Source organism: Lissotriton helveticus, chromosome 4_1 (assembly GCF_964261635.1).
Source record: "Lissotriton helveticus chromosome 4_1, aLisHel1.1, whole genome shotgun sequence".
NCBI classification, from domain to species: domain Eukaryota; kingdom Metazoa; phylum Chordata; class Amphibia; order Caudata; family Salamandridae; genus Lissotriton; species Lissotriton helveticus.
In genome coordinates this window covers 1,780,190,291-1,780,205,220 of record NC_136063.1, presented here as the reverse complement: position 1 = coordinate 1,780,205,220, position 14,930 = coordinate 1,780,190,291, and the positions used below count along the sequence as shown (strand labels likewise).

The 14,930-nt window shown below is 47.5% G+C and overlaps 1 protein-coding gene across 1 annotated transcript in view; it reads right to left on the bottom strand.

Annotated features, from left to right (window-relative positions):
* Positions 1-14,930, bottom strand: part of LOC144827680 (protocadherin-20-like) — a 114,207-nt gene that overhangs the window by 8,986 nt on the left and 90,291 nt on the right. The gene's annotated exons all lie outside the window — the stretch shown is intronic.

The window sequence follows — 14,930 nt, the reverse complement described above, 5'->3', positions numbered from 1 at the left end:
TGGAAGAAGCAATTTGAGGAAAGGGGGTGGAAAGCTGGTGCGCAAGGAAAGGCGCAAAGCAGTACCAGGTGGACACGTCTAGGGCATAGATGACGGGTAGTTACCTGGAATGGAAGCAATGGAGATGGGTTGTGGCCTGCTGGTACAACCCATATCCAAGGTCGCTCTGGAGATCCTGTATTGTAAATACAATTGTAACCTGTGGTGCAAACGAATATTGCACAACCCAATGTATCAATGAGTGTTGGATTGGTTTATTAAAGTTGGTCGAATGTTGACAATGCATCAACAAATAAAGAGAGCGTTATCTGAGAATTAATAAAGACTACGCAGTGAAGACCAGACACTTTGTATGGTGCCTTTTTGTGGTGGGCCAAAAGGGAGGCACAGTATGGTGGGACGAATCGCACGTTATATGCCTACTATGAGATGCCCCCCACCCGCGTCTAGGGGAGGGGGGTCTTTAGTGGCATTGTTAGACCTGGCATCTTTGGCGTGGTTTTCCCCTATCTATTTGCCTCTACCTCCTGTATTTTTTGATGCTGTACTGGATTTCGTTTTTGCTGGTTTAGATGCTTTGGACACTCTGCCACTGCTGATCAGTGCCAGAGTGTAAGTGCTCCCTATGTAAAGTGTTATTCTGATTGGATATACATGTTTGGCATATTTGTATCACCATGAAGTCCCTAGTAAAGTGCACTGGGTGTGCCAGGGCTGGTGATGACAAATGCTACTAGTGGGCCTGCAGCACTGATTGTGCCACCCACAGGAGTAGCTCTAAAATGGTGTCTCAGGCCTGCCACTGCAGTGCCTATGTGCAGTTTAGAAACTGCCATGTCCTCCCGGCCAGTGTCCCCATTGACCAGGCCTACCTTTCCCTTTTTGTGCACATCAGTCACCCCTATGGAAGGCCCAAGGTACCCCCCTGGGCAGGGTGCAGTGTATGTAAAAGGTAGAGCATGTACTAGTGCAGGTGACATGCTCTGATAGTGAATGGCAGCCATTTTCGTTTTTCACTATTGTAAGGCTAGCTTGCTCCATAGATTAACATGGGGGATGCTGGCTACAGTGGTTAACAGCATTTCTCCCCATAGGAACCAGATAGGACATAAGTATCTAGTATCCCTGAACTCAGAATTTAATAACACATCTTTTAGGAAAGGTTGTTTTTAAATCCTGTGTTTGAGATCAGCACTTTTAGAAAGTTGCTGTTCTCTTGTCTGACCCTTCTGTGTGCCTTGGCCTGTTTGTGTATTGACTGTCTGGTTTGAGAGTGACAGGGGCTGGGGATGCCCCAGGAGGCTGGCTGAGTCAGCCCTAGGCTGAATGACTGCATTTGCAACTGGAGTGGTGGGAGGAGTTAGCACCTGGGCCTGAATAGGGCTGTGCCTGCCTTCCACAATGCTGGCTCCACCTCCTGCTGGGCAGCTGACGACCCTGCCCCTCACTCTGAAAGGAAAGAAGAAGCCAGCAAAACAAAGTACTCAGGAAACACCCAGAACTGGTTCAGACCGGGCTCAGGGCCCACATGCACAGAGAGAACAAATACTTTAGGGGTATAAGTACAGGACTCCTGACAACAGAAAATTAGATCATCCTGGAATCAAGAAGGAACCTCTGCCAAGGAGAAAGCTGACTCTGAAGAAGGAAGACTGTCCTGCTGTTGCTCTGCTGGACTGACCTGTTGCTTTGCTGCCAAGGAGAGGGGAAGGACTTTGCTGTTGAGCTGTGTCCCCTGTCTTGAAGGAATCTCCAAGGGCCTGAGTAGAGCTGGCTCCCTGTTCTGAAGTCCCAGGAACAAAAGGACCTCACCCCCAGCTACCCTGAACTCTGCTGAGAGAGTTCTGTCCTTCCTAGAGTGCTTGATCCAGTTGTGGGGCCTCTGGAAGTTGTACCTGTGCTGGGAAACTTGAAACTAAGCTTTAGAGACTTTTGCAATTGAAAAGTGTTGCATCGCTCGCTTGCGGAGTGCATCCCTGACAGTGCGAGAAGTTTCCCGCCGCTACGAAGGTCGAGATCGTCGCAGCGCCGGACGCCGCTTCCAGAGCCGTTGCATCGTTTGTTTGCGGGACACACCAGAACGGTGCGGGAAAGTCGAACATCGCTGCGAGTGTCGTCGCAGAGCCTGTCGTCGCTGGGTGAGATCACCGCACCACTTGCTTGCGGACCGCATCACGTCGCTGCGAGCATCGTCGCAGAACCATCGCATCGAGGAGCTGCGAGAGAGAGGATCACCGCTGGACCGCGCATCGTCGCCCCGGAGATTGTCGCAGCCTCTACGAGATCGTCACATCATGCCTTTGCGAGAACAGACTTCCTACGGAATCTACGCACCGGAATCCATACAAGTGGCCTTCCTCCCCATACAGACCGGAATCGTTGCAACACGCCCGCTGCTGCAGCGGGGCTGTCGCAAACGCCTCCCCAGGGTCTCAGGGAGCACGCATTGCTTGTTTTCCACCGCACCAGCTTCTGCTTTTGGAACTTTGTTGCAACTAAAAGGTACTGTGAGTAAACGTGACGCAACTGTGAACTTTTCACGCATCTGTAGAGAATTCTATCGCAACGTAGAGAATTCTATCGCAACCTAAAGAATTTTAGCGCAACCTTAAGAACTCTTTTAAAACCATATTCTTTTTTTTTATTTTTTTTTTAAACCTTTATTGTACAAAGAAAGCTCACAAATACGGGCCTACAACCCCACGGGCTGGCCACCACACGGTAAAAAACGTAGCAAAGGAGAATAAGTTCTTCACAGGATATGACACCAGGAGCACAGGAGAAACCACAAAGGCCATCGAGCAATCAGCAAAAACAGGATAACAAAAGGTTAATTTTCTAATACGGGGCGGGGGAACAGAAGAATAACGGGCCGTGAAAGAAACAACAGGGGAGGGGCCGCGGCAAGCCGCCATTTTATGAACACAGGAGAGACAAAAAGCCATACAAACATAGCTACCAAAGAATATACACATAATCGGATTACAAAGAAGCTACAATGGCATCAGTCAAACCGCGCTCACCCTTCAGCGCCCCCACCCAAATTGAGGAGACAGAACCAAAAAGGCCCCCATTGCAAAATACAATACGATACGCACCCCAACGAAAATAAAGAGACCCCCATAAAGGAGGAAGGGAAAGAGGGAAAAAGGGGACGAAAGAAGGGACTCCCACCAAATCACGCCCCCCCAGGAGACAAGGCAGGACAACATGATCCGGCAAGTGATATACCAAAAAGTCAATACCAAAATAACCAGCGGGCCACAATCAGACACACACCGGAATACGAACGCCACAGAAATTCCCTAGGGGGACACATGAGGAGACAGAGTCCCGAAAAGGTGAATACACAAGAGCCATAGAACAAAAAAAGAAGAAATAAGGGGGGAAAAGGACCCCCCAATAGAGACAGACCCCCCCCACCCACCCCTAAAGCCCACCCTGCACCCCTGCAGAAGGCTACGGCCTACCCCCCCGCAGCGTGCCTGTCGCCCTAATTAGAACCCGAAATATAGCAGAGCAAAGTTGAGTCGGAAACAGAAGACAAAAACAGGAAGGGCAAGGGAAGGGAACACGGGACGGGAGACACATACATACACATACACGGGGGAGGGCCGGGAGACAGGAGGAAACGCACCCGGCCACCCGCCTGAGTCGAAGGTCCAAGAACCCGGGAAGCCAAAGATTATCAGGTTACAGTCCAGGAGCACCAAACAGTCACACATAACCATACCAGGACACGTTGACCATCCAAGCCAGTACAAGACTACCGCATGCCGATGTCAGTGCACATCAGCCCTGTCCCTGTTTGTCCAAAGTGGGAACGGTCCAATCCAGAGAGGACCAGGTCACGAAGAACAGAAGGCAGACAGCAGGAAAATCCAACGGCAGTCCAGAAAATACCCGTGAAGTACAACACGGAAGATCCAGGAAAGTCACGAAGTGTAGTAAACGATGCAGGCACAGGTCCAAGGACATGTCCAAAGAAACCGACCCATCTGGGCCAGCACAGTAGAGATCGCCGGGCAGTGGCGGCGAAAAGGAAACGGGCGAGTCATGAAGGCCAGGCCAAGCAAAATCCAGCTCCCGGGCCCGAGGCAAAGGAGACAAAGCCGGAGGAGGAGGCGCCATCAAGTTCCGCACACCCACGGACGCGGACGCAGCCGGGGCCAATTCTGCCAGGCTAATTCCAGCCGCACCCCGCACCGGCAAAGCCACATCCGGCCGTGGGGGCCCGGGAGGCCCGCAGCGAGGAACCACCTCCGAAGTCATGACAGGCGCGGCCACCAAGAGTCGCCAGGAGAGCAGGGCATCCAGGACCTCCTTAAGTGTAGGAAAACCTTTACAGTATCCGGCACCCGGGCCATGCGGCGGGCCCCCAGCGCTCGTCCAGGCCCGGCCAAGACAATCGGGGTCGGCCGCCATTTGAGAGCCCAACAAGGCCGCGCGGCCGCCAACCTCCGCCGGGGCGACGGCAAGGCAAGTGTAGTTGCGCCGACCAGCGGCAGAGCACCCCGGGCAGGAAGGGGGGCCACCAGAAGAAAGGGACCTCACCGGCCACCCAACGCCACCGGACCCGTTCTCCGAGTCCGGGCGGTAAATTCAAAATGGCCGGACCGGAGAACAAAGGGGGAGCAAGCCGGATACACGAGGAGCTCCGGCAACGAAAGGCAGCGCCTCCACCAAAGGCCTCCTCCCCACGGGAATCAGCCAGGAAGGACCTCCGGCCCACACGAACAACGGCCGTCCGACCACCTTCACCGCGCCCCGAAGGGCAGCACCGCAGGCTCCGTCCGGCCCGGGAGCCGGCAAGAAGATCCAGGCCAGTCCGCTTCCGACTCCCCAAAACGATCGGGGGCACCGCACCGGATCCACAGCAGCCAGGACAACCGGAACAAGAGGTAAGTGCCTGCAGGGCGTCGTAGCACTACCACACAGCAAAGAGGGCTTCCCGGGGCAGGATAACAGCAGGATAAATGTGAAAATACAGGCGGGCGAACGGAGCCGAGCTAAAGCGCGGCCATCTCGGTCGCGAGCTAGGCTCCTCCCCCTAAAACCATATTCTTGAACTGTGTATGTTGGATTTTTGTCGTTTTGGTCTTGTGTAGTTTAGATTAAATACCTTTATTTTTCTAAACTGTTGTGGAGTCAGTTTGTGGTGTTTTCACTGTGTTACTGTGAGTGTTGGTACAAATACTTTACGCATTGCCTCTGGTTAGTCTAGACTGCTCGTGCTCGTGCTAAAGGGTGAGCAGGGGTTATCTCAGAGGGTTATCTCCTTGCCCTGACTAGAAGCAAGGGTCCCTATTTGGACAGTGGTACCTACCTCTGCCAACTAGAGACCCCCAGTTCTAACAGGCATTTAGAGCGAGAGGCGGCTAGAAAGAGGCTGGGCCAGGGCACAGGGGAGTGGTCAACAGGAAACATGAGGAGGTAGGGTGAACCCTTATTGCGTCACCTATGTGCGCAGGCAGCCTCCCCCAGGGAAAAGAATAGGAGGAATGAGCACGAGGGAGAAGCCATCTTTGTCCTCTTGCCTCGGGCGCCGCGGGTTGCAGCTAGAAGCAAGTTGCCCACCCACCCATCCCTGTTAAAGGTAGAACTGGCGGGGTCCCGGGCAAGAAAATGGCGGGGACTCCTTTTTGGCTGGGACTGGCTCATCCTGGAACAGGGAGGGCAGTCAATAGGGCTCCGGGCTGGCAGGAGAGGGGTCCGTCCTGCTGGTGGTCCTGGACTCTCCGGCCCTACCCGAGATGCCGGTACTTGAAAGAAGCAATTTGAGGAAAGGGGGTGGAAAGCTGGTGCGCAAGGAAAGGCGCAAAGCAGTACCAGGCGGACACGTCTAGGGCATAGACGACAGGTAGTTACCTGGAATGGAAGCAATGGAGATGGGTTGTGGCCTGCTGGTACAACCCATATCCAAGGTGGCTCTGGAGATCCTGTATTGTAAATACAATTGTAACCTGTGGTGCAAACGAATTTTGCACAACCCACTGTATCAATGTATGTTGGATTGGTTTATTAAAGTTGGTTTAATGTTGACAATGCATCAACAAATAAAGAGAGCGTTATATGAGAATTAATAAAGACTACGCAGTGAAGACCAGACACTTTGTATGGTGTCTTTTTGTGGTGGGCAAAAAGGGAGGCAAAGTATGGTGGGACGAATCACACGTTATATGCCTACTATTAGCAATCCAACAAATAACATATTTGTAGTGCTTATGAGTTGAATAGATTTGTGGAATATTGTTTTTCCCTACGAAATGCATATTTCTATTAGTTTATTTTGTGCACATTTTCAATTACCTTTATTATAGGCCTGCATTTTCCTACTCTGCTTTGTTTTACACTTGAGAGATATTTTCCTAAACTTTCAATGTGATGCAAAACTGTTTCTTACTCGAAGAGTTCTATCTCACTTACAAGGACTGTTTGCAACAAAAGTTTTATACCTTGGGAACATCTGCTATGGGAACATCTGCTATGGTAAACTGTCCTCTTGAACTCACTCTTGTGTCTGTTGCTAAAGGATCATTGTTTGGGACTTTGCGGATGCCGGATTATCTTGCAATTTACTTGATCAGTACCACCTCTTTCTATAATGTTCCTTCCTTTATGCTGCATGACAATCATCCTATGCGATCTGATCAATGGACTGAGTGGTTTGCCACAATGAGGTGACCGGAAAGGTGTCACTCCAGAACTAGCGGATATATTATACATTGATGGACGATGGTTCTCTTACGGACCCTAGAGAAGATTTCCCTGCATCTTTCCATTGGTTACTTTTGTGGACTCTACTTGCTCTTTTCCTGGCTTTGGCATACGTTGTGTGTGCCCATCTTGGACTCTTTCTCAATCGGACACTACTCATGAGCTGCCATGGCTCATGTCCTCACTGAACATTTCAAAGATTCTTTTTCACTTTCTGGCTAGCACAAACTGATAGACTGTCCCGCACTCTTTGGATCTTAAATGTTTATTAATGATATATTGCCCTTTTTGGATATCTTCGATAAATTTACCTTTAACTAACTATAGACTGTTTTATCGTGACTTGTCTCCTGAAATTGATTGTGCATTTCAATTGATTAATAAAAGACAGGGAGAGATCAGCATAGAGAAATTTCCGACCATCAGGTACTAATGTTATTGTTTTGTACTGCTTAAACGGAATTATTGTTTTGAATAACTTTAATCTGGCTACATTTCTTCAAAACGTTTGGAGTAGCAGTAATACTTCTTTATTTATATAATCTGGTATTGAGGGTCATAAACATGAAGCTAATTACAAATTTGTGAATCGGTTATTCAATTCCTCATCCTCATTGGCTATCTGGATGTAGATGTCCTACATACAACCCCTCAGTGGCACAATACAAGATCCATCAGAGGATAAACGTAGTTTCAGTGAGTTGAGTCATATGGAAGAGACAATAGTAATAGTAAACAAAAGTTATCAAAAAGGGGCCCAGTATCTGCTGTGCAATTGGTTTGTTGAGGAGTAGGCGGTGGTCTATGGGACCACTGACAACTCTCAAACAGAACTAATTAAAAAAAACTTTTTCATTTCAAATACAGTCCAAGTTTCTGTAAGGAAAACAGACTGCATGTAAACAAAAAAAAGTTTACTTTATTTAAATGTAATCACAAACATGGTGGTATGCTAACTCCAGGAGGTCACAATTTCTGTGACAGCACCCGATTGTAGTGACTTGCAATTGGCAACCTGCCTTATAGAAACTGATGAGGTAAATTCACCAGCAACCACTGTGATTCAAATTTTGTGAACCAGCCAGGGGTGTCGTGAACACCACCACCCCGCCTCTGGCTGGTACAGCGAGTGGTGGTTGTATTTTTGGGTTTCTTCTGCTTGCAACTTGACAGACGAAAGCTCATCATTAACAATGGAATACAGAATCAGCAGAAGAGCAAGCAGGAGCAAGGAAACATGACACATAATAAATAGTACAGGGAAATAAAACGGGGGAATATTGGAAAGAAGGTTGAAAAGTAGGATGCATGGATGAATGGGCGGAGTGAAAAAATGAGTGGATGATAGTTGGATGGACTGGTGGAAAATGGCACAGTAAATGGATGGAGGAGTAAGTAAATTGATAGGTGAATGGACAGGTGAAAAGCCGACAGAGTGAAGAGATGTATGTATGTATGCACAAATGAATGGATAGGTAATAAACAGTTAAAAGGATTGCAGAGTAAAGGGATGGATGGATGTGATGGACAGCAGAGTGGATCGGTGGCAGAATGGATGGATGGATGGATGACAGAGTGGACTGATATATGGGAGAGTCGACAAATGGATGGATGGAATCAGAATATGGATGGATGTATGCATGGGTGCATGGGAGAGTGGACGGATGGAATACAGAACCATGGATGAATGGCAGAGTAGATTGATGGTGGCAGAGTGGATGAAAGGATGGATTGATTGACATATGGATGGATGATGGATGAATGACAGAGTGGATAAATGAATGGATGGCAGAGCGGATGGAAGGATGGATGGCAAAATAGATGGGCAGATGGATAGATGGATGGCAGAGTGTAGGGATGGATGGCAGAGTGTCTCAATGGATAGATGGCAGAGTAGGTAGATGGACAGATGGCTGAGTAGATGGATGGACGGCAGAGTTAATGGACAGATGGACGGCAGAGTGGCTGGATGGAAGGGGAAGAGTAGATGGATGGATCACAGACGGGATTGATCGATGGGTGGCGGAGCGGATGGATGCATGGCAGAGTAGATGGATTGCAGATTGTATATATGGAAGGGTGAATGGAAGGATAGATGGATGACGGATAGCAGATTTGATGGGTGGATTCCAGGCTGGTGGCAGCTGCTTGGCGCCACTGGGAAAGGCAGCACGTCTAAGGGCAATTACTACGGCACAATCTAATTATTTTAAATTTGTGGCACTCTAATTTTTAGGCTGCTTATCTTATTTTGTTATTATTTCCTGTTTGCTTTTAAAGTTCTGCTTCATCAATACTGCGGCGCTCTGCAGATCTAAAGGCAGGCGCCTCGCTGTTAAGATTTGTACCGTACTGTATTAAGTTGCCGAACATTCTTGTGATCCTACCTGCTGCTTAGGGCCCCATCTGCCCCGGTCCATCGCGGCTCCCTTGCCGTTAGTGTGGAGGGCGGCTCCCCTACCGCGGCTCCCTGTGCCGGTCTGGTGGAGAGAGCGGCCGCCATATTGGGAGGAGCCTGAAGAGCACTGGAACCAGAGTCAGCGGTCCAGTTGCCCGAGGCTCACTCCCATAAGACGTCAGGGACACGCTATTGCCTTCGTGGATTCCAGGCTGGTGGCAGCTGCTTGGTGCCACTGGGAAAGGCAGCACGTCTAAGGGCAATTACTACAGCACAATCTAATTATTTTAAATTTGTGGCACTCTAATTTTTAGGCTGCTTATCTTATTTTGTTATTATTTCCTGTTTGCTTTTAAAGTTCTGCTTCATCAATACTGCGGCGCTCTGCAGATCTAAAGGCAGGCGCCTCGCTGTTAAGATTTGTACCGTACTGTATTAACTGGCCGAACATTCTTGTGATCCTACCTGCTGCTTAGGGCCCTCTCTGCCCCGGTCCATTGCGGCTCCCCTGCCGTTAGTGTGGAGGGCGGCTCCCCTACCGCGGCTCCCTGTGCCGGTCTGGTGGAGAGAGCGGGCGCCATATTGGGAGGAGCCTGAAGAGCACTGGAACCAGAGTCAGCGGTCCAGTTGCCCGAGGCTCACTCCCATAAAACGCCATGTGTCAACGGGAGCGCAGCGGGCGCGACGAAGGCGCGCGGAGTTGCGCCTGAGTAAAGCCCATCTGCGCCCGTCCGCGCGCGTCCGGGACCAGGGGCCACGGATTCTGGCCAAATACACATTTACTCCTCTTCTGAGTTAATCGCATTCAAACCTAATGCTAACTCGCACCCCCCACTATCCCCACACACACTCAAGCGCATTTCTCAGCTGGAGATAGTGAACACCAATATCTCAGCTAATGATCCAATACCTATAAATATATTGAACCCAACTATCACCGGCCCTACACAAGAATTCAGATGTATTTACCTCAACACTCGGTCGATGGTTAAACACCAGATCGATATCTTAATCCTATTACCGTCTGAGAAACCAGACATGCTCTTATTGACTGAGACATGGCTCACTCCAGACTCTTTACCAGACATACTCGTATCGTTACCATCTGATTACTACATTCTCCCAGCCAACCGCCTACCTGGGAAAACCGGCGGCGGAGTTGCAGCTATTATTCTCAAATCCCACCAATTTAGAAAACTACCGTCTCTACTCCTTCCAGATATGGAGAACATCGTCATTAAGCTGGACACTGACAGTGGAGCATTAGTACTGGTTCTGTTGTACCGCCCACCCCAGTCGATGGCCAATTTTCCTTTAACTCTAACAGAACAACTTGCCTCTCATGTTACCAATTATTCTAAAATTCTTCTGATCGGGGATTTAAATTACTGGTTCGATAATGCAAAGTTGGACCCCCAGGCAGCTAAACTTACAGATCTATTAACCGATCTTAACCTGAACCAGCATATACACACCCCAACCCATCAGAAGGGCCACAGCTTAGATCATATTTGGTCACTTAATCTGCCCTTACAGCTAAAGTCCATTTGCCCTTGCAGTTGGTCAGACCATTTCACGATCTATTTCTCATTTTCCATCAAGGGGGCCCCTAAACCTATTTTACAAGCAGGCAGAGAAATCCGGAAATGGGAAACCATAGACCTACCCTCATTTTTAAACTCACTGAACTCTTCCCTCCCCGTGCATAGTCAAGACATAGAGACAGCCGAAACTATGCTCACTCAGTGGCTGCGCCAAGCCGCAGACTGTCATGCCCGCCTGATTAGTTTTAGTAGATCTCGAGGGAACGATGCTCATAAATGGGTCACCTCAGACCTAAAGAAACTAAAACTTGAAATCAGACAAAAAGAAAGAAAGTGGAGAGCGAACTATTTACCACTTGATATGGCAATTTACTGTTCTGCTAGAAAGGCGTACCAAAAGGTTCTGCTTCAACACAAAACTGAATACTTCTCTGCAAAAATCCTGAATTCAGTGTATAGATCTAAAGAAATATTCAGCATTGTGAACGACTTGTGCAATGACGACAGGACAGTTCCCCCCACAGTTCCCACACAGAAATTCTGTGATTCATTGAACCACTTTTTCAGTGAAAAAATTGCAAAAATAAAACAAAATATAACTAGCTCTCCTACCCCTATCCTTTTAGATGATATTTTTTACAATCCTTTGACACTATACACTTTTCCTATTATTGATCAAAAAATGTTTGTTGAACTCCTCACACGAGTCAAATCGGGGTCGCCCGACGACATTTGTCCGCCTTACATTTTTAAAGAAATAGGACGCACCATTCCCCAGAGCATCCTTTCCCTTACTTAATGAATCTCTTACTCAGGGTAAGGTCCCTAGTAGTTTTAAACATGCACTACTGATCCCGTTGATTAAAAAACTGGGCATTGATCCACTGGACCTAACAAATTATAGGCCTATTTCCCTTTTACCCTACCTATCGAAAATTTTGGAGGCCCATGTCACCAACTGTCTCTCCAATTTTATTGAATCTACTGAATATCTAGAATTCAATCAAGCAGGGTTTCGTCCCTGCCACTCGACAGAGACAGTTATACTTGCAGTCCAGAATACTTTAAGAACCAATGCTGATAACAACTTGCATCAGGCTCTGGTGCTCCTTGATTTTTCGGCGGCGTTCGACACGGTTGACTATTCCATCTTGGTCGACCGTGTCGAACAGGCCGGCCTCAGGGGCCCTGCCTTGAGCTGGCTGCAGTCCTTCATATCTGAACGCACTCAATCTGTGAGGTTAGGTATGTTCACAGCCCCCAAAATCAGTACCTCTTGTGGAGTTCCTCAGGGCTCTTCCCTGTCCCCTTTATTATTTAATCTGTATCTGCGCCCTTTGTTGTATTCTTTGAAAAATCACAATGTCACGATATACAACTACGCAGATGATTTACAACTTATTTTTTCCCTGAGCTCTCCTGATGCAGTTGTAGAATTCCAAGCCACTATGACCCACATCCAAAGCTGGATGACTTTGAACCATCTTAAGCTCCACCCCGGCAAGACAGAACTTGTCTTGCCCGGGAAAAGCGAAATCAGCTGGGGCCCTCATTTTTGGCCCTTAGACTTGGGAAATCCCCCCGGTAAATCTCACTCCGTCAAGAGTCTGGGGGTAACCATCAGCGAGGATCTCTAATTGAAAAGCCAGATAGGAACGGTAGTCTCTTCTGGATTCTTCCAGTTGAGAAAGATAAGGAAAATCGCCCATTTTTTAACCCACTCGGCTCTGATTCAGGCAGTCATCGCCTTGGTTTTATCCCGCCTTGATTTTTCGAACAGTCTTTATCTGGGCCTTCCAGTTGATCAGCTTAAAAGACTGCAGTATCTGCAGAATCAGGCAGCCAGGCTTATATACAAGCAACCTAAGTGGCTGTCAATCAGGCCAGGCTTAGAAGAACTACACTGGCTGCCTGTGGCGCAGAGAGCCGCATTCAAGGCCGGATGTATTATTTTTAAAGCTTTGCAAAATAAGGGCCCGAAATTTATAAGGCAGCTGATATGCAAATATATCCCTTCACGCAGCCTTCGCTCAGCCCATAAAGATTTACTTTTGGTACCCCAGTATAAGAAAAAATATCAGGGTGGCAGCAGCTTTCACTACCTTGCAGCCTCCCTCTGGAACTCCTTGCCACAATCCCTGCGACAAACTGAAAACCTTCTTTCTTTTAGGCATGCTTACAAGACCTGGCTTTTTAAACAGGCATACTCTAAATAGATGACTGCCGAAAATGCCTTGCTGTGGTATGTCTTCAAACCCACTGTTCAATAGCGCCATGAAGCACACGGGCGTACGTGCGCTGAATAAATAAACAATTAACATAACATAACATAACATGGGTGGATGAAAGGATGAATAGGTGGATTGATAGAATGGGGAAAGATTGAATGATGGATAAAAGAATAAAAGGATGACAGAATGTAGAGGTTGAATAGTGGATATCAGCAGGTGGATGAAACAGAGAAAGAATGAATGGATATATGCAAGAATGGAAGAGACAAGTGAGCTGTTCTAGTGAGGGTTCTACTCACTAGGTTCACTTGCTTGGTGGCATCAGTGCTTTATGTCAAAGTGGGGGCTATTTTAATTTTCTGGCTACTTCCTCAGAACCAACCCATTGGCTCATAGGTTGGTTCACAATATTTGTTTCCATTCGCTAAAGTTCGGTGTGCAATTTGTGACCACTTTGTATGAATGGAAATTTCAGACATCAGACCTATTGTTACCATTGAGCATGCATATTTTTGTAAATCTAGTCTTAACTCAGTAATGGTATCATTTAGTTTTCTGAATCTAAACTATTTGAAATCAAGTGTGCTATTTCATCAAAGACTGCACGAGGAACATATGGAGAACAAAGTGAATATGCTGCACAGATGCAGCACTCCTCTTTTTTGCAGTTCCAAATTATAAATAAATCATTTATACATTGCAGCTACAGTACGATTTTGTGAAGCGCCTATTGATTTTCTGTCCCCCTTGCGATCTCTTTTTCCCAACAGTTCATTGTTAAGTTAGCGTAATTTGGTGAAAAGGAAAGGCCCATGGCAGTTCAACAAAGTTGCTAATATAATTCATGGTTAAACAAAAAGACGTTGTTATTAAGGCATAAATCAATCATAGTGAGGAGCAATGCTGAATGTTGTAGTTCCATGCTATTACGTTGTTTTTAAAGAAGTATGCACAAATACATATATGTGTATATATATATATATATATCCAACACTTGCAGAAACCAATTCGGAATGAGGCCACCCAGAGAAGAAATATGCTCGTTTATTTCTGACAGCTTGCCAGCAGGAGCACATTAAGAAACCAACTCGCATCTCAATAAACCTTGCCAGACGCATTTCAGGAAGCAAATCCTTTCTTCAGTGGCACAATGAAAAACAGGAAGAAACGCCTCAGTCTTTAAATACATTCTTCGGACCTGCCTCCATGGGCGTGGCCTAGAGGCATTCTGGGCGCTGTAGTTCATGTTTAATCTCCCCCAGTGGGTGCGTTTCTTCGAGTTCAATTACTTCAAATGAATGATGCCCAGGGTTCCAAAAGGCACCTGCCTTGCTTTGTAGCTGCCAAATGAGCTTCAGACTGGCACCCCCCTGCTCGAGGTCACAGCTTGTCTCTGTTCGTAATTCACAGCTCTAAGTGGTGCTGTGACAGACCTGCTAGGAAAGCAGTGGGCTTCATTCCACGACCTGGAAAGCCGTTATAAATCCAACGCTTGCAGAAACCAATTCCGAATGAGGCCACCCAGAGATGAAATATGCTCGTTTATTTCTGTCAGCTTGCCAGCAGGAGCACATTAAGAAACCAACTCGCATCTCAATAAACCTTGCCAGACGCGTTTCAGGAAGCAAATCCTTTCTTCAGTGGCACAATGAAAAACAGGAAGAAACGCCTCAGTCTTTAAATACATTCTTCGCACCTGCCTCCATGGGTGTGGCCTAGAGGCATTCTGGGCGCCAGTAGGTATATATAGTTAGGATTTTTTCTCTATGGGATTTTTGAAAATTCTATGTCGAATAACTTTGGCGTTTGAGGACGGAATCGGCTGAAATTTTCAGGAAAATGGCACATTTTGTGTCTGAGCAGCTCCTGAAAATTTGGGGGGGTTTCGTCAAGGGGGGCCGAGAAAAAAGGGGGGTCCCATTCATTTTTCCATAGGGCGGTTGGACTCACTTTTAGCTCGAACGGCTGAATGGATTTCCACGAAACTTGGCAAAATTGTAGATATTGTTTGCCCGATGTGCCTTTGCTAGGTCTCAATAT